We start from the raw sequence: 18,244 nt of genomic DNA on the forward strand, positions 1-18,244 counted from the left end.
AGCAGCAGCAGAGCCAAGCTGTGCCTGGGCAGGGGGTGGCTGCAGCACTGACAGAGGCCAACGGAAGGCACTTGGGGAAAGGAGGAAATGCTTCATGTGGCAGGGAGAGGGCAGCCCATTCCGGATGGGGGGGGGGGGGCTAACCGGGGTTTGGGGACCGACGGGCCAGTCTGGCTCCAAGGGACGGGGGCTGCTGCACGTGCACAGAGCCTGGGTGTGAAAGGGCTGAAAGCTACAGCCTGACTCGGAAACAAGCCAAATGATTGGAATCAACCCCAAAGCCCTCTCCATGGCTGGAAGGGAGAGAAAAGGGATGACCAGGAACTCTTGTCCAACAAGCATTTGCAATAAGGGCATTCTTAGCTGGCAATTCCAATATTCCAATGTTAGAAAGCAGAGTCTTGCCACGATTTCTATAGCGTCCTTAACCTTTGCCTTGGAACCAATACTAAGCGTGCTAAGGCAGAAGGGTGGGAAGGGCTAGGCAACGGGGTTAGGTGACTTGCCCAGGGTCACACAGCTCCAACAGGAATAGCCCTAAATGTGCCATTTCTAACAGTAAATGGTCTCTCCTTAAACGGGGAGCTAATGTTGTGTGTGGAGGGGAAAGGCGGCCTTTCCCAGACTGGCAGGGACAGCGAGGGCACCCAGCCTAGTGCCAGTGAGGAAACCAGCGATCACCTTCTGTGATCAGTGGTACTAGTTTAGAAGATGATAGTCGACCGGAACAAGAAACCAAGTGGTGAAGAAGTTCAGCCAAGGCCGGGGCACAGATATCCCTCCGCGTGGGCCCCGAGGCCGATGGGCAAAAGTGGAGGGCAGCTTACTCTGCGATGGGTCTGGGGCCCGCAGGCCGGGGGAAGAAGGGCCTCAGAGGTGTCCCACCACGCCCATTCCGTTACCCATGAGGAAAGTGACCCAGCCAGGCCGTTTCATCGCCTGCCGCTAGCATTGGCCTTTCAGGGCTCTCAGGATCCGGGCGCTCTTTCCAGTGAGGCGGGAGCGGCGGACCCCTTCCGGACTGCCCACGAGGCGGTTTAGACCTCTTTACAAACAAACACTCCTTCCTCGGGGGCCGCGCGTCCCCTACGTTGCACGGACTTCTTTTCCCTCCATTACACACACGCCGCTAACGTGGCGTCGAAGTGCTCCGGGGGGGTCCTGCCCCCTCCCCCCCCCCCCCCCCCCCCCCCGGCTCCCGAACTAGACCGTTCCCACGCGGAGGGCCCTCCTTCCAAGCCCGGCCCCGCCTCCGCCTCCCACGCCCCCTCCACAGCCCACAGCTCCCTTTGGGGCGGGGGACTGCGGGCACACGGCGCGGCGCGGTGCGGGCGGGTTCAAACAGGTACCCCCCGTGTGCCGCCGCCACTGCGGCTGCTCACAAGTCGGGGCGGTGAAGCTCCCGCTCGTAGCGGGCGGGCAGGTGCGCTCCGCGGCCCGGGGGAGGGGGCGAGCGAGGGCGGTTGTTGCTTCTCTCTAGAGGCTTTAAGGAAGTCGGCGAAAATGAGGAAGCGGGAGAGCTGGCGCCTTTGGCAGCCCGAAGCTCAGTGACGAAGAGCCTCAGGGGGCCGTAGAGGCAGCTTCTTCCTCCATCTTCAGGCTTTGGTTGGGGAGCTCTCCAGCCCAGTCCGCCCTCGGAACTCGGGAACTCGGAGGCGCCGCCTTGCCGGAAAGCCGCCGCGGGAGAACTCGCACTTTGAGCCCGAAAGGCCGTCTCTCCGGGAAGCTCGCACTCCTCTTACTTCCTCTCGCCTCTCCGGGCCTCCAGAGAGCATCCCGGCGGGGGTGGCGACACGTCCGCGCTGGGAAGTTTGGCCCACTCCTTCCCTCTCCTGGGACCGGCTCTCCTCCCTTCGCTCCTCTACCTACAGGTAAGGCCCCCTCCTCCTCCCCTCCCCCGTCCCCACTCTTCCTCCCGAAGCCCGCTTCCCGGGCTGTGGCGGTGGCTGAGGGCCGGGAGCCGCGGGGAGGGAGCTTCTGCTCTTAACCCTCTCCGGGGTCCGGCGCCTTTGAAGGGGCCCCTTGGGGGAGCCTAGAACGCGTCCCTGCCATTCTTAAGCGAGGGCATTGCGAGGAAGGGCCGAAATGCCTGGAAGGGAAGTGCAGCCGCGATCCCCCCCCCCCCCCTTCCCCTTCCCCTTCGTGTCGCCTCGCGCTTTATTCCCTGAGAAAAGCTTCAACAACTTTCGGGAATTCGGCGGCTTCTTCCGCCTGGCCAGTTTACAGGAAAAGCCTCACAGCTCAGTACGAGCGACCAGCACTTATTAGGCACCGCCTGTGTTCCAGGCTCGGTGCTCCCTGCTTGGGACGCACGAACGCCGACTGCTTGTTTTCCTTTGCCGAATCCTACTCTGATAGCCTGCGTGCATGCACGGCTCCTTCTACCCTGAAGGGCCGGGAGAAGCTGAGTGAATAACCCAATTGGGGGAAGAAATCAGATTGCACGACTGCTGGGCCGGGACGCCCCCCCCCCGCCCCCCTGTAAAATGGGGAGCTGCCGTCACCGACCCCTCCGGGCAATTCCACACACCGGGCGGCAGCCCTGAAGTTGAGACCTGGCCGGTGCGCTCCGGCAGGTTTCCCGAGTCGCGGGGCACGTCGGGCCCCTTCGCCGTCGGGCGTTAGTCTTCTCAGAGAGAGTTCCATTATCTTATCCCGCTCCCCAGGCAGGGCGGGGCGGGGCTCAGGAGGGCCGGGAGCGGCCGCGTCTGGCCCTGTTCCCCGGGCAAGTTGAGCCCGGTCTCCCATCGCCGAGGTCGTCCCTTCTTCTCCCGGCAGAGACCCGAAGCCAAGGCGGCACGTAGTTAGGGCGGACTGGAAAGACCCAGGAGCGTTCATTGTGGCGCCCCTCTCCCGCGTGCATCGGAGGGCCACGGCTACTCTGTGGGCCAAAGGAGACCACAAGCCCCGCGAGAGCTCCAAGTTCCGAGGGCCCGAGCGGACGGGCGCCTGCCCGAGGAGAGCTTGACAGGGACGCGACTGAAGGGTCGTCCGGCCGGACACGTGACAGCCCGCAAGGCTCGGGCAAAGAAGCTCCGGGAGGAACCCGAACAGAGAAGCAGAGCCGAGCGGACTCTGGGCCGGAGGAGTGCTCCCTGCCCGGCGTCTGCGAATGGGCTCTGAGACTCGCGGTCGGGCTCCCATGCCGAGACCACGAACGCCTCCGCCCCTGCACTGACTCTTGGATCCTTAAAGGCTACTCCAGTCGGGCCGCCTAGGAAGAAAGAGCCTCCCGTCAGCCCACCTTGATGCTTGCGCCCCCCCCCCCCCCCCCCCCAGCCAGCCGGGAGGCTGAGCAGGCGCCTGGATTTGCTTCTGAGCCCACCGAGGAAGGCTTGACCTTAAGTGTGCGCTTCGGCTTTTCTCCGGAGGACGTTCAGTCTTCGCGCTGTGCGCTGTCGCCCTGCCACTGGCTTTGGCTGCGCTTGTTCCTGTTGGCGCTGGGCTTTGGCTGGATGTTTCCGCAGTTTTCAGTTTACGATCTCCGCGGCGGCAGCATTAACTGGGGCCATCGCCTTCGGGCGCTCCTTCGCCTCCGACTCTGCCAGCTTGCAGAATTAGGAGAGTAAAACCCTCACTTCACGCCGCCTTCTGGCTTTCTGGCCGTGCTGCACTGGCCAGAGCCCGCCGTCCGCAGCCGGGTTTCTCCAAATGGTTTTCTGTGTCCTCGACATGGTGGTTCAGATTCCTTTTCTTGTCGCCTGCGGACTTGCCACCCCCAGCAGAGCTCGCACGTTGTTGGCCGGGAGAATGAGCAGTTGTTGGGACTCTGCTCTAGGTCCAGCCTCTCCACAGCCTTCTCCGCCCGCGTTGGGCACCTCTTTACCGGTGACTCGATTCCCTTTTCTGACGAGGCTGTTCAGTTCTCTTTCTTTCTTGTCAGAAGAAGAGATCGAGCTTTAGGGACCCCCACCAAAGTCTTTGTGGTTTCTCTTTGGCTGGCGTGTGATCAAGCCTGACACTTGCTGATCATTCTTCTGTTCTCCCACTTAGGAACTTATCTCTTCATTTTAACAATTGCAAAGTTGCTGGTCCTCCCCTTTCTCGACTGGGTTGGTCACAGTTTGTCAGCTTTGTTCAGCACTTTAAAAGATCTTAATTCTGTTTATGCGGTTCTGGAGGTTTTTACCTGGACCAATTTCTCTCCAGATGTTCAGGGTTTTGTCTGTTGTTAGAGGCAGCAACTTCTTGTTGGATCTAAATTGGGTAGCTAATGGGTTTAGTTTCTTTTCCAAGTTTTCCGTAATAAAACGAAAATAATCCTTGATTTTCCCCGATTCTTCCTATCACATCTCAAGTTCTGTGTGCTCTTGCCTGCTCCAGGGTGATCTGCCCACATTGTACACGTGCCGTGTTGTCAGCCATCCAAGTCAATTTGGGGGAGCCCCGCTTTACTTCTGATCCTGATCGTTTCTGCTGTTTGTTCCTTGACCCGGGCATTACTTGGGATGTTCTTCCTTAGTCTCCCCTTCGTTCTAGTTCTTTTGCTTATATTTGCCAGATGTAGGACTCATTTCCTCTCCTTAGACTAAGAGATGAATTTATCAGCTCTTTACCTTTACCTTTGTCTGACTCCTTCATGCCTGAACTCATGATCAGGTTTTCTAAAGCTATCCAAGGGCTCGGGGAATGTGTGTCGCCTTTAATATTCCAATTCCGGGAATTACTCGGTCATCATTGCTAAGGGGCTGGGATGTAGGCACCGGGCAGGCTTCGGGGATGGAAGAACAAAGCATGAACCGATCTCCTCTGGTGATTCGCTAATACTTTAACGGAAGAGACAGCAGATCCACACAAGTATCTGCACCACAGAAATACATTGGACCAGAAAACCCTGTAGTTCAGTGCCAGAGCCCAGCATTTTGGGGCGGGGCCAAGAGACTGCACTGGATCTCTATGTTAAAGGAACTAAAGGACTCGGAGGTAGAGGTAAGCAGGAAGGCTCTTCCAAGAGCCTGGCCCCAGAATGTAGGTGGAGCACCTTGCCTGAAGAACTGGCTGGATGTCTGCGGTGGAGATGGGAGGAGGGGCACAGGCTAGACTATCTACTGAGGCGGGAGAGGCAGACAGGCTCAGGACAGGCACTAGGAAGTCATTTGAGTTGATCGGGTAGGAACCCTATTCAAGGAAAATTATTTTAGGCATAACGTAGGGAACGGAAAGAAGTAGGAAGGGTCCCATGAGGAATGATTCCGTTATCTAGGTGAGAGGTGATTAGGGACCAGAGGGGCTGTGAGTATGAAATGTAAAGAGCTAGGACTACATAAGTGCGATTTTACAAATGAATAATGGCTTTTCCTGTTTGTATCTCTTGAAATGATTCGTTTTGGCTATTACATTACTTAAGAGGTCATGATGTCAATTGTGGTTTCTGGAAGCATAATAGATTTTGTTCCGTTCCTTCATTTTTACTTTGTACAAACATTTCTTATATGCCAAAATTTGGGGGTTTAGTCCTTGTATTTTTATTTTTACTCAGAGGGCTTAATCCATTAATATAGAAGTTTAAAATTGTGGTTTGTGTCTTTTGGTAAATGCATACTGACAATTTATTCTATGAGTATATACGCATGTAGTAATTAAACATTTACCTTCTCTTTTGGAGGCAGTTACCTTCTTCTGTATGTTTTGCTTCTGTTGATTAGAACCTGGTCTTCCCCAGCCCTCCATTCCCTTAGTTACTCCCCTCCCTATCTCAGACTACTCAGATTCACTTGTATTGTTCTTTTGCTCTCCCATCTTGCCTCTTCCTAGCTAAGATCAAAGGGCAGCACTCACACCCAAGCCTCTGTTCTTCGGGAATACCTGAAAGTAATGTTCATTTATGTCAAAGAAATGTTCGGTGCTTTCTATCCCTTTTTAAATCCCTTTCTCGTAGGGTATTCTCCAGCCACGCAGTAGAACATGTGTGTGACAGTCATTCATGGGCGACTCGTCCTAGTCCTTTTGTTCCCCCTCCCTCTTCATTTCCCCCTTTTGATGGCTTTTTGCCCGGTCAGAGAAGAGCAAGACCAGAAGCCGGAGGATTGATGTTCTCAGGGGAGGGATTGCCTTTTGGGAAATGCAGGATGTTGCTCTTTCCCTGCACTTTCTGCGCAGTGGCGCATGATGAAGTAGAGCTCCTGTGGGTGTGATGTGGTGCAGCTGTCCCCAGCAGCCGGAAGCGCTATCTGGGGAGTCGAGCGGGATAGAAGGGCTTTCAGAGAGCTTGAACTTTCGGAACGTTTCAGCAGCTCGTTGCAGGACCCTGCTTGCTTTTAAAATCTGCGCCCAGGGAGGAGGCTCCGATGACAGGAACTGAAAACCAGCCAAGCACCGTCTGCTTTGCTTTCTGGGATGCACCTAGTCCCACCCGAGGGAGCGTGGCCCAGGGACGACGCGGACTCACGCAGCCCCTCTGAGCAGGGTCAGCCACTCGTCTGTCCTTCTCGGGTCGGAAGGCGAGCACTGCGCAGGTGACGGGTAGGATGCCGTCTGCAAATAGGGGACCGACGCTGGCACGAAGAGCTGCTTTTCCATGGGACCCGTCACCTCCTCTGCACTCAGCCTCACTCCTCGACAGCCAATTGGCCGGTTATTAAGCACGTGTGTCAGGCACTGGCCGAGCCACCGAAGGACCCTGTCCCCAAAGAGCCTCTGTCTTAGTCGGACAGAGAACAGCTAGAGCAATGGGCGTATTCAAGAGAGTACAGAGTTCATGGAGAGGCCAGCGTCCCCCAGGGTGGCGCTGGGGAGATGGGGAAGACCGGCACTCCCAAGCCCTTTAGAAAGGTCTCAAACCCTGGGAGGTGGGTGCTATCATCGTCCCCACTTTAAGCTGAAAACAACGGAGGCAAGGTTTAAGGACTCGTCCTGGACCACATGCTGGAAGATGCCGTAGGACAAGGCTGAGTGCTGGTCTTCCTGACTCCAGGTCTAAACGCTCTGTGTCTAAAGACAGGGATTTGGGGTAGAGCAGATTCACGGATGTTTGGTTCTGTTAAGTTTCCATAGAAGAATGGCTTTTTCTTTCATTTCCATCATTATGTGCAGCACAAATGTGCCCCTAAGTATTTTGATGTACTTTAACAATTTTGCACAGACATTATTTTCTAAGGTTTATGAAATCCTAACGTATCATTTTGTCCACATTTTTAACATTTTATTTAAAAATGTTTTATTTTAAGATATTTTTCCATGTTTCCATGATTCATTTTTCTTTCCTTCCCTCCTTTCCTCCCCACTCCCAGAGCCAACAAGCAATTCCACTGGCTTGTACAAATGGTGTCATTCCATATCCATTTCTGTATTATTTAATTTTGGTACAGAGCAATGTTTTAAAGATTAAACACCAAATTAAATGAAACCCCAAATCACATATTGTGATATTTTATTGGGAAAAATGGGTGGATTGATGAACGAGGGATACAGAAGGTTTTGTAGCAGGGAATGGAGGAGGTGAAGGGACAGAGGGAATATGGCTGCTGGTGAGGTAAAAGGAGAGAGATGCCCCCTGCTGAGAGGCTATTTTGAAAAATGGGGTTCCTGAGAAATGGCCCATTGTGATAGCCTGAGGGGACGTCTTCTCTATGGATTGATGTTGCAGATACCCCAGAGCAAGTAAGCACGGTCCCTCCTGAGGGACAAGTCTCCCCCCGACCAAGTCTGCCCAGCAGGGGCCCAATAAGGACTGTTATAGCTTAATGGCTGCCCTGAGTTTCAGCTCCCTCTATGTCCCCTGAAATGTTAGTCCTCTTATCTGACTGCGATATTCAAATAAAGATAAAATTTAATAACAAGTTTGGATTATGGAGGTATCAGGGAAGAGGGTGGAGGGATTTCCCTAGATGAGGTTTTGAGTCTCTCTCAGCTTGTGAGCTGAGGCCAGGCCTCACAGGCTGGTGGAGGGCTTCTTTATTCCTGTCTATGCTATATCTGTGCTAGTTTTCTTAAGTGCAAAGTCTTTAGCAGCAAACAGCAAGAGGAAGAAAGTTCTAACTTTCAGAGCTGATTGGGCCTGTCTCTTCAGGCTGACGCCCCTAAAGACCCGCCTTACAGTCCAGATTGCTTCCCTTAAGTCCTTTTGTCCAATGACAGGATCAGAGGGATCCAGGTAGAGGCCACAGTTGGGAAAGATCACAAATAGAGGAACTTCTATCCAGAGACAGGGAGAGACTCCTTCCAGTTCCAGGGCCAGGAAGGAAGTGCTGGTCACAAGACCAACTGCCACTCGCAGTTGCCCCTCCCCCCACCAACTGTCATTCTTGTCAGTATCTTCTCTCTAACACTCCACCCGCTGTTTGTTCCACCTGAGTGGCAGAGAGTCCAACACAGTACCCATATATACATGTGATAAGTGATGTCTTTGTGATGTTTTGCTTTTGCAATGGATTGGGGAATTTGAGCCCTTGCTTTGCCATGATCTATCTACATCCATCCATCCATCCATCCATCCATCCATCCATCCATCTTTTATTTATCTACATGTACATATGCCCGTATTTATAACGCCCATGTATGTAGATATGTATATGTGTGTGTGTTTACTAACACATACACACATATAGTCAATTAGGTCCCCTTAATGAGCATCAATTTCCATTCTATGGAAATGAACTCAGATGAAATAATCTTTAAGGTTTCTTCCATTTCTATATCATTAGAATATAGTGTAATCAATAGGCTTTAATCTCTAAGCTTCTATTGTTTGTTATAGTATTTAGAAATAAACTCCGTTAGGGTCATAGATATGTATTCCATTCTATGCCTTCATTTGACATTTGTAGACTTTTAAATTTTAGGTTTTGAGCAGATGAAGGTAGAATCATATTTACATACACATATTTTTGCATCTAGAATATATTTGGTGCTATATTCTATAATTGAATTTTTCTTCAGGTTGACTGATAATTTGTTGATTTTGCCAGCCCCCAAACAAAATAAAATACAGATGAACTTCTTGTTTTTTTATTTGTTTAATAGAACTTATTTTCAAGATATTTATTTTTTCTTTAATGTTAAAGATTTTGCTTTTGTATTCTTTTAAGAGTAGCTTATTTGTTTTTTAGAGTAAAGATCTATATAGGGTTAAAAGAAGGGGCTAAAGGAGCTAAAATATATCAAGTAAAATTTAAAGACTTGAGTATAATTAATTTGATTAAGGTAATAGTAGAAATAAATGTTGTAAAGTGAGATGAACAAGAAAGGAACATTGTGATTAAAGTCGTCACAAATATTTATAAAATTAGCAAATTCTATATGCATTGAATGGCCACTCAGCTACCAATAGCATATAAGTACTTAAAGAAAAAAAACTAATAGAAATGCAATAAATAGGTGCCTCTAATATTTCTTTCAGAATTTGATAAAACTACAGTATCCCATACTTTCTAAATTTTTTCCCCCACAAAAAAGTTACTTTAAATATTTTTGTACATAATAGGTTTGTTCCTTTTTTAAGGGGCAGGGTTCTGAGTGGTCAACCCAAACCAGAGTGTGCAAAGCTATTCAAATGAATTCAGAATTTATAGAAATTTAACCCAATGCTCCTCTTCTTGTTACCCACCTCCTGTGTGTAATAGAATATTGGTGTATGTTATATTTCCTTTATATTGTTCTTCCTTCCTTCCTTCCAGCACTCTCAAACCCAGGGGAGTGTTCCTTAAGTTTGCAGTTTCTAAGTTGAGTCAGAATTTAGACATGTCTGAGGTCTTTTAGATAGAAACAATGAGGCCAGGGAGTTAAGATTATAACTGTAAGTTTTAAGATCTTCGCCATGGGAAATGTGAACCTGTTCAAAAGAAGGGAAGAAAAAGAGGGGTTTGAGGCCATATTAATTTTCTATAGGAAGCTGCTAATTTATGATTACTAATACTAATTAATGTATGCTGGGGAATAATGCACAATTTGACCCCATACAGGAGAAACAAGAATCATCTTCCAATCTAGGTATGTAAACAATTTGAATATCTTCTAATTTATCTTTCCTATTTATCCTTTTTATTTGAATTGTGTATTTGAGAGTCAAGTTTTCTATTTGGTTCTGATCTTTTCATCAGGGATGTTTGAAGGTCTTCTATTCCATTGAATACCCATTTTCCTCCTGAAGGATTATGCTCATTTTTTCTGGGTAAATGATTTTTGGTTGAAGTTCTAGCTCCTTTGCTCTCTGGAATATCATATTACAGGTCCTCTGATCCTTTAATATAGAAGCTGCTAAATTTTGTGTTATCCTCATAGTGACTCCATGATATTTGAATTGTTTCTTTTTGGCTGCTTGCTATATTTTCTCCTTGACCTGGGAGTTCTGGAATTTGGCTATAATATTCCTGGGAGTTATCCTTTTGGGATCTCTTTCAGGAAGTGATTGGGGGATTCTTTCTATTTTTGATTTATGTTCTGGTTCTAGAATACCAGGACAGTTTTTCTTAAAATATGATGTCCAGGTTTTTTTAAATTATACCTTTTAGTTAGTTATTTTTTCATTCTTTTGATTGATTGTTTCTTGATATTCTATGGAGTCATTGCTACTTTCATTTGCCCAGTTCTAGTTTTTATGACATGATTTTCTTGAATGCCGCTTTTGTATCTCCTTTTCCATTTGGCCAATTCTACTTTATAAAGAGTTCTTTTTGTCAGTGGACTTTTGTGCTTCTTTTATCTTTTTGGCCTATTCTGCTTTTTTAAGATCTTAATTTCTTTGGCATTTTTTTGTGCCTCCTTTACCAAGCTGTTGACTCTTTTTTTCCCTGACTTTCTTGTGTCACTCTCATTCCCCCCTCCCCAATTTTTATTCTACATCTCTTTGACTTTTAAAATTCTTTTTGAGTTCTTTTATTAATCCTTTTTGGGCTTGAGAGCAGTTATATTTATCTTAAAGTCTTTGGATACAGTATTGACTTTGTTGCTTTTGGAATTTGCATTTTGGTCTTTGTCATCAATATAACTTTCTATGTTGAGTTTCTTTTTTTTTTGTAGTTTGATCATTTTCTAGCTTTCTTCATTTGATTAAAAAAAAACCTGTTTCTGTTAGACTCTTTACCTATAGTAGAGTGAGCATCATTCCAATCTTCAGGTTCTTTATGTAGCTGCCTTCAAAACTAGTTCTGAGAATCTATAAAATTTTAGTCCTTCCAAAGTGTCATGATCTAAATGGAGATGTGGTTAATATTGTCCTGAACTGTTATTCTGTAAGCAACCACAAATACCCTTTTCTGCCTTGGAAGAGTGACGAGGGTCCCCTCCTCCTCTTCGGTGGCCACACGTGTTTGTGTGTGCTCATGAACCTCATAGTGTAGTCCCCTCAGGAAAGGTACCTGGGTCTGCATGTGGCAGTGCAACAAGTTTTCTACCCAGAACCAGCGGAAGAAAAACGAACAACCCCAAGTCTAGAATTTCTTTCAAGCAGTTGTTCAGTCTCCCATTACCAGCTGTGACTGAGAGCTCCAGAAGTTCTGCTGTTGATTCAGCTGTGCCCAAGGCACATTGCGGCAGTGGGACCTCCCTTGCTATGTTGCTTTGTGATCCACTTCCAGCTTCGTGCACTAGAGCTTCAGTGATGGCCTTCCAAGCTGTTCACATGGAGTCCCTCCAGGTCATTAGTCCTTTCAGCATAATAATATCCCATCACCATCAGATACCACCATTTGCTCAGATGTCATGATTGTGACTCCTGCCTTCTGTTTTTCAGTTGATGCCCAGTAGATTTCGCTCCATCCTCGAACCTTTACCCTGTGTGTTGATAAAATTAAAATTGGATCTCAATCATAAAAATATTATATTTTAGGAGATTTATTAATGATCATTAGAAATCTAGGAATAAAGAGGATACAAAATAAAGACCTCGTGCCCACGGCTGATTATTCCATTTAAAATCCCAAGCTTAGCTTCCCACTGCCACCATGCTTGCTGTCAGCCCAAGAAGGAGCTCCAAGAGGCCTGCCCACTCGCTACTATCCTCTGTCTACAGGAAGTCGGTGGACTCCCAGTAAATGTAGTTCTTTTTTTAGGGTAAGACATTTTCAATTATACATTCCCCACTGAGATCCATGGAAGACTAGTTTCTCCAATGGATATTGTAAATATAACCAACTTTGAGATTCCAATACTTTGAGGATAAGAGGAAAAGAGAACAAAACCAGTGATTTCTAGGCACATTGACAAAAAGCCAGTTGGGGGCACTCTGCTTCATCATGAGAGTATACATACAAAACAAATGCATTCAACCCCACACAGCTCAAATCACCGCATCCCAAAGTTCACAAACAGTTCACTTTCTGGATTCGGAGAGGTAAGCATGTTTCCTATCCTAAAGTTACTCTCCAAAAGAATTCAAACTTTGCATTTTAGAATAATGATAATTATACAGTGTGTCTATCTGCCTCGTGTATGTTTTTTATAGACAACATATGGTAGGATTTTGGTTTCTAATCCACTCTCCTATCTGCTTCCGTTTTATGGGTGAGTTCATCCCATTCACATTCAGAGTTATGATTACTGCCTGTGTATTTCCCATCATTTTGATTTCCTTTCCTAGTCCTTCCCTTCCTGTTTTCTTATTTCCTTCTAAACCAGGGTTTTGCTTTTAATCAATTGCTCTTTTTCCCACCCTTATTTTGCTTTCCTTCCCACCCCTCCCTTCTTAATCCCCTCTTATTTTTTTAAGGTCTATTATTTGTCCCCCCACCTATCCCTCCCTTTTAATACCCCACCCCCTTTGCTATTCTCTCTCAACTTCCCTGTAGGTGTACTTGGAATTTTGTACCCCAGGACTACATTCCCCATAATTCTTTTAGTATTTCCCAGAATTCCTTTCCTCTCTGTCCTCACATACATCCTTATGTTTTGTTGTTAAAAGTTTCTGTAACCATGCACTCAGGGTCTTTTTTTCCTCCTGCTAATGTGGCTGGTAAAATACTCTTTCTCCCTTTCATTTTACTTCCCTTTACTTTGAGTTATTGTTAATAAATATTATAAAAATAATACTTGCAATTATTTAATATTAATTTTAAAGATTACATAGGGTAAGATAGAATTCTATACCCCAATAGATCTGGTCATTCTTCCCTCTCAAAACTGATTCCACTGAGAGAAAAGTTTTAGTGTTATCTATTACCACTCTCTTCCTCCCCTTCTTATAATAGTATTCTTCTCCCCCCTCCCCCACTCCCATAGCCCTCATAATGTGGTATAATTTCTTCTATTTTTCTTCTTCCTTAGTACCATCCTCTATTTCCCCCTCTTTTTTTTAAACATATCATCTTAAACAACTTAGTACCACAACCTCTGCCTATGATTGCCTTAATTTCCTCTTCCTTAGAGGTGAGGTCTCCTTTTTCATCTTGGATACTGTAAATTTGGTTTTCTTTTTTCCTTTTTATAATTAGACTGACCAGTACTTTGTCTATTTTTTTTCAAAGTATGAGCTTTAGTCTTATTAAATCAATAGTTCTTTGACTTTCAATTTTATTAATTTCTCCTTTGATTTTTAGGATCTCTAGTCTTCATCTGAAGATTTTAATTTGTTCACTTTCTAGTTTTTTAATTTGCATGCTCAATTCATTGACCTCTGTCCTCCTTAATTTGTTAATATATGAACTCAAGGATATAAATTTCTCCCCAAGTACTGCTTTGGCTGCATCCCATAGGATTTGAAAGGATGTCTCATCATAGTCATTTTCTTCAATGAAGTGATTGTTTCTATGATTTGTTCTTTAACCGGTTTTGGAGAATTGTATTGTTTAATTTCCAATTAATTTTTTATTTACTTCTCCATGTACCCTTACTAATTATTATTTTCATTGCATTGTGATCTGAGGTTACATTTATTATTTCTGCTCTTTTGCACTTGTTTGCAATGTTTTTATGCCCTATTACATGGTCAATTTTTGTGAATGTACCACGTGCTGCTGAAAATAAAGTGTATTCCTTTTTGTCCTTATATATTTTTCTCCACATGTCTACTAACTTTAATTTTTCTAAGATTTCATTCACTTCTCTTATCCTGCATTATCCTCATTGTGGTTCCATGGTATCTGAATGACTTCTTCTTGGCTTCTTGTAATATCTTTTCTTTGGTCTGCTAGTTCTTGAATTTGGCTATAATATTCCTGGGTGTCAGTTGGGGATTAAGTACTGGAGGTGATCTGTGGATTCTTTCAATCTCCAATTTTCCCTCTTGTTGTAGAATATCGGGGGAGTTTTCTTGAATAATTTTCTGTAGTATTATGTCCAGGGTTTTTCTTTTTTCATGGTCTTCTGGTAGACCAATGATTCTTAAATTGTCTCCCCTTGAACAATTTTTTAAATCCTCTGTTTTGTAAAAGAGGTGCTTCATAGTTTCCTCAATTTTTTCATTCTTTTGGTTTTGTTTTATAGGGTCCTGCTGCCTTGTGAGATCACTTAATTCTATTTGTTGTATTCTGGTTCTTAAAGCCTGGATTTCATCCCTGGCTTTTTTGGTCATCCTTCTCCTTCTGGTCTGATTTTCGTTGGAGGTCATCTTTCATCCTCTTTCCCTCCTCTTTCATCTCCTTTTTCTCATCTTTCATCTCCTTTGCCTCACTTTCCAGCTGGTTGATTTTGGCTTTCAAGACACTATTTTCTCGTTTTAGTTCAAGTGCCTCTGTTTCCAGATGACTTATCTTAGTTTTTAAGTTGTTTTCCCAGTTGTCTTCAGCTTCTCTTAATTGTGTTTTGAATTGCATTTTGAGTTCTTTCAAAGCCTATATCCAGTTCGTTGGAATTTCTGATTTATCGTTTGCTGACCCCTCCTCTTATATTCCGTTTGCTCTTTGCTTGTTGCCTGTACAGAAGCTGTATTGTAATTTCCTGCATGTTGGTGGTCATTGATGCCTTAGGTTCTGATTCACAGGACTTTGCCTTAGTAGTATGTTCCAGGTAGATTTTTGTATAGCATACTTTAAAGGGTTTTGCCCTGAGAATACTTTTTCAGTCTCTGCTTCTCCTGTGGCCAGCCTTGTTTCTGCCAGCCTTGTTTCTGCCTGCTCTTCACCCTCTGCTGCCCAGGCTCTGTGCTCTTCAGCCTTAGGTTCCAAGTGTTACTGCCAAGGCTTTGCACTTCCCTCAGGGGTAAGTCTGTGGTTAGCCAGCCCATGAGAATTTCGAGCTTGCCTTGCCCTCACTCTAACTGTGGAGCAGTCGGTGGTGTGAAGGAGGGATGTTCACCCATTCCTTAATTGATGGATATTCCCTCTATTTCTAAATTTTTGCCACCACAAAAAGACCTGCTACAAATATTTTTTATATATAGATCCTTTTCCTTTTTCTTTGATCTCTTGGGCATAGTTCGAAGTTGTTTTCCAAAATTATGAGACCAGTTTATAACTCCACTAACAGTACATTAGTGTACATCCCCTCCAGCATGTTATTTTCCTTTTATGTCATTGGTTTGACACTGAATAAGTTACTTAATTTAGGTTGAACTGTCATTTTGATTGTATTGTCTCAGTCTACTTAATATTTGTTTAATTACTGATTTGCCTTTATTTGTGTGAAAAGTATTTTGTATTTGTGTCCATACAGTTTCTAAGTTTGTATTGGCAGGTAGGTTACCAAGAATTTTATACTCTTCGCAGTTATTTTAAATGGAATTTCTCTTTTTATCCCCTACATCTGGATTTTTTTTTGTAACATGTAGAAATGCTGATAATTTATGTTGGTTTATTTAAAATCTGGAAACTTTGTTAAAATTGTTCTTTGTTTCAATAGGTTTTATTTAGTAGAGTCTCTAGGGTTTTATGAGTATTGTCTGCAAAAAGTGATAATGTATTCTTATTCTTTGAATTTCTTTTTCTTCTCTTATTGCTATACGTAACATTTACAATATTGGATAATAGTGATGATAATAGAGATCTTTTCTTTACCTTTGATCTTATTTAGAAGACTTCTAGTTTGTCCCTATTAGAGATAATGATGGAATTTGGTTTTAGATAGATACTACTGATCATTTTAAGCATCACTTCATTTATTTTTATGTTTTCTGGTATTTTTAATAGGAAGGATTTTTATCAAAACATCTTTCTGTATTTATTGGTATAATCAGATAATTTTTGTTGTTTTTCTTGTTGATATGAACATAATGCTTATAGTTTTCCTAATATTGAACCAGGCCTGCATTCCTGTTATAAATCCCACCTGGTCATGGTGTATAATCTCCTTGCTATTATTTTAATATAAAGATTTGAATCAATATTCTTTAGGGAAATTGGCCCATAGTTTGCTTTCTATGTTTTTGCTTTCCCTGGCTTAGGTATCAAAGTTATATTTGTGTTAAAGGAAGAACTTGGTCTTACTGTTCTTTTTTAACAACAAAAATTATCTTTTTTTTCCCAAAAAGTTTATATAGAATTGAAATTAATTGTATTTAAATATTTGGTAGTTCCTTTTAAAATCCATCTTATCCTCAGGGAACTTAGTTAGGGAATTCCTTTAAAACTTGTTCCGTTTTTTTTCTAAAATAGAGTTGGGACAGGTAGATGGTACAATAATAAGTAGGCTGCTGAGTCTGAAGGCAGAAATATTTTTCTTCCCAGGTTCTAATCTGGCCCTAAACACTTCCTTGCTGTGTGTTCCTGGTTTGCCACTTAACTGTATTTGCTTCAGTTTCCTCATATATAAAATGATCTGGAGAAGGAAATGGCAAATCACTCTAGTACCTTAGTCCAGAAAATCCCAAATGAGGTCAACAAGAGTTTTACATGACTGAAAATGTCAGAACAACGAGAAGGAAATGATTATTTATAGTATTTCCTTTTCTGTTCATCTTGGCAATCTATATTTTTGTAATTATTCTTCCATTTGACCTAAATGATCAATTTTATTGATATATGATTGGGCAAAAAAAAATCTAACAGTTTGCCTCAATTTCATCTTCATTGGTATTAAATTCACATTTAAAAATTTTATATGGGAAATTTTGTTTTTTCCTTTCTTTTAAAAATCAAATTAACCAATGGTTTATCTATTTTTTAAATAAAAGTAGCTTCTAGTGATAACATTTTTCAATTAATGTTGAATAAAATTAACATTAATCTCTCTTGATATTTAAGGGTATTATTTTGGTGTTTATTTGGAGGTTTAAAGTTTGTTCTTTTCTGTTTTTTTTTATTGCATGCCCAACATATTAATATACTGTTTTTCTCTTTTATTGATATAAGCATTAAGAATAATTAGGAATTATAAAATTTTCCTTAAGTAGTGCTTTGGCTATATCCCACAAATTTTGTTATGTTGTCTCACTGTTTTAGTTATCATTTTGACATTAGTGAATACTTTTATGTTTGTAACTTGACACATTTCTTGTTTAGGGTTATATTGGTTTCCACTAAATCTATGCTTTCAGAACCTTTTATTGAATGTAGTGGTTTATTATTGTCCAAAAAGAATACATTTAATAGTTCTGCTTTCCTGCCTTCATTTGTGAAATTTTTATTCCTGAAAATAGTCAATTTTTGTAAAGGTGCCAATACAGTTGAGCAAAAGGTATACTCTTTTCTATGCCCATTTCATTTTCTTCAGATCTTTGACTTTTCTAAAAATGAATTTTTGTCCTTAACTTTCTTATTTATTTCTGGGTTAGATTATTTTAATTCTAAGAGGGGAAAGTTGAGGTCTCGGACCCACTAGTATGATTTTACTATTTTCTTGATAACTTATTTAATTTTCCTTGAAGAATTTTGGATGCTATTCTATTTGATTCATGTAGTTTTAGTATTGATATTACTTCATTGTCTATGTTACCATTTGGCAAAATATAGTATCCCTGTTTATCTCTTTTAATTAAGTGTATTTTAGCTTTTCTGAGATCACAATTGCTATTCCTACCTTTTAACAAATTTCACCTGAACTATAATAGATTCTTCTTCAGCCCCTCATTTTCTTTCCTTTGTGCATCTTTTCTGTTTCAAGTGTATCTCTTGTAAACAACATATTGTTAGGTTCTTATTTCTTATCCACTCTGCCATCTCCTTCTGTTTTATGGGTGAATTCATCCCTTTCACATTCTCAGTTATTATTACTAAATGTGTATTTCCCTCCATCCTATTTTATTCTGTTTATCCATCTCTCTCCTTTTCAACCTTGTCCCTCCTCAAAAGAATGTTTTGCTTCTGACTATTGCCTTTCTTAATCTGCCCTCACTCTTATTCCCTCCCCTTTCTTAGACCCTTCCATTCCTACTTCCCTGTTGTATAAAAAAGATTTCTACCTAAGTGAGTATATAGAGAGTGAAGTTCATACATTGCTT

At 43.3% G+C, this 18,244-nt stretch overlaps 1 protein-coding gene across 5 annotated transcripts in view; it reads left to right on the forward strand.

Annotated features, from left to right (window-relative positions):
- The first annotated feature begins 1,225 nt into the window (after positions 1-1,225).
- SYK (spleen associated tyrosine kinase) overlaps positions 1,226-18,244 on the forward strand; it is a 115,355-nt gene continuing 98,336 nt past the window's right edge. Inside the window, exon 1 of one of the 5 annotated variants that reach the window (XM_056825010.1) lies at positions 1,226-1,871. The gene's annotated coding sequence lies outside the window, so the exon portion shown is untranslated. The remainder of the gene's footprint in view (positions 1,872-18,244) is intronic. The other 4 variants (XM_056825005.1, XM_056825008.1, XM_056825006.1 and 1 more) reach the window with 4 other exon arrangements.

The sequence above is a fragment of the Monodelphis domestica genome, chromosome 3, assembly GCF_027887165.1.
Source record: "Monodelphis domestica isolate mMonDom1 chromosome 3, mMonDom1.pri, whole genome shotgun sequence".
In the NCBI taxonomy this organism is placed as follows: domain Eukaryota; kingdom Metazoa; phylum Chordata; class Mammalia; order Didelphimorphia; family Didelphidae; genus Monodelphis; species Monodelphis domestica.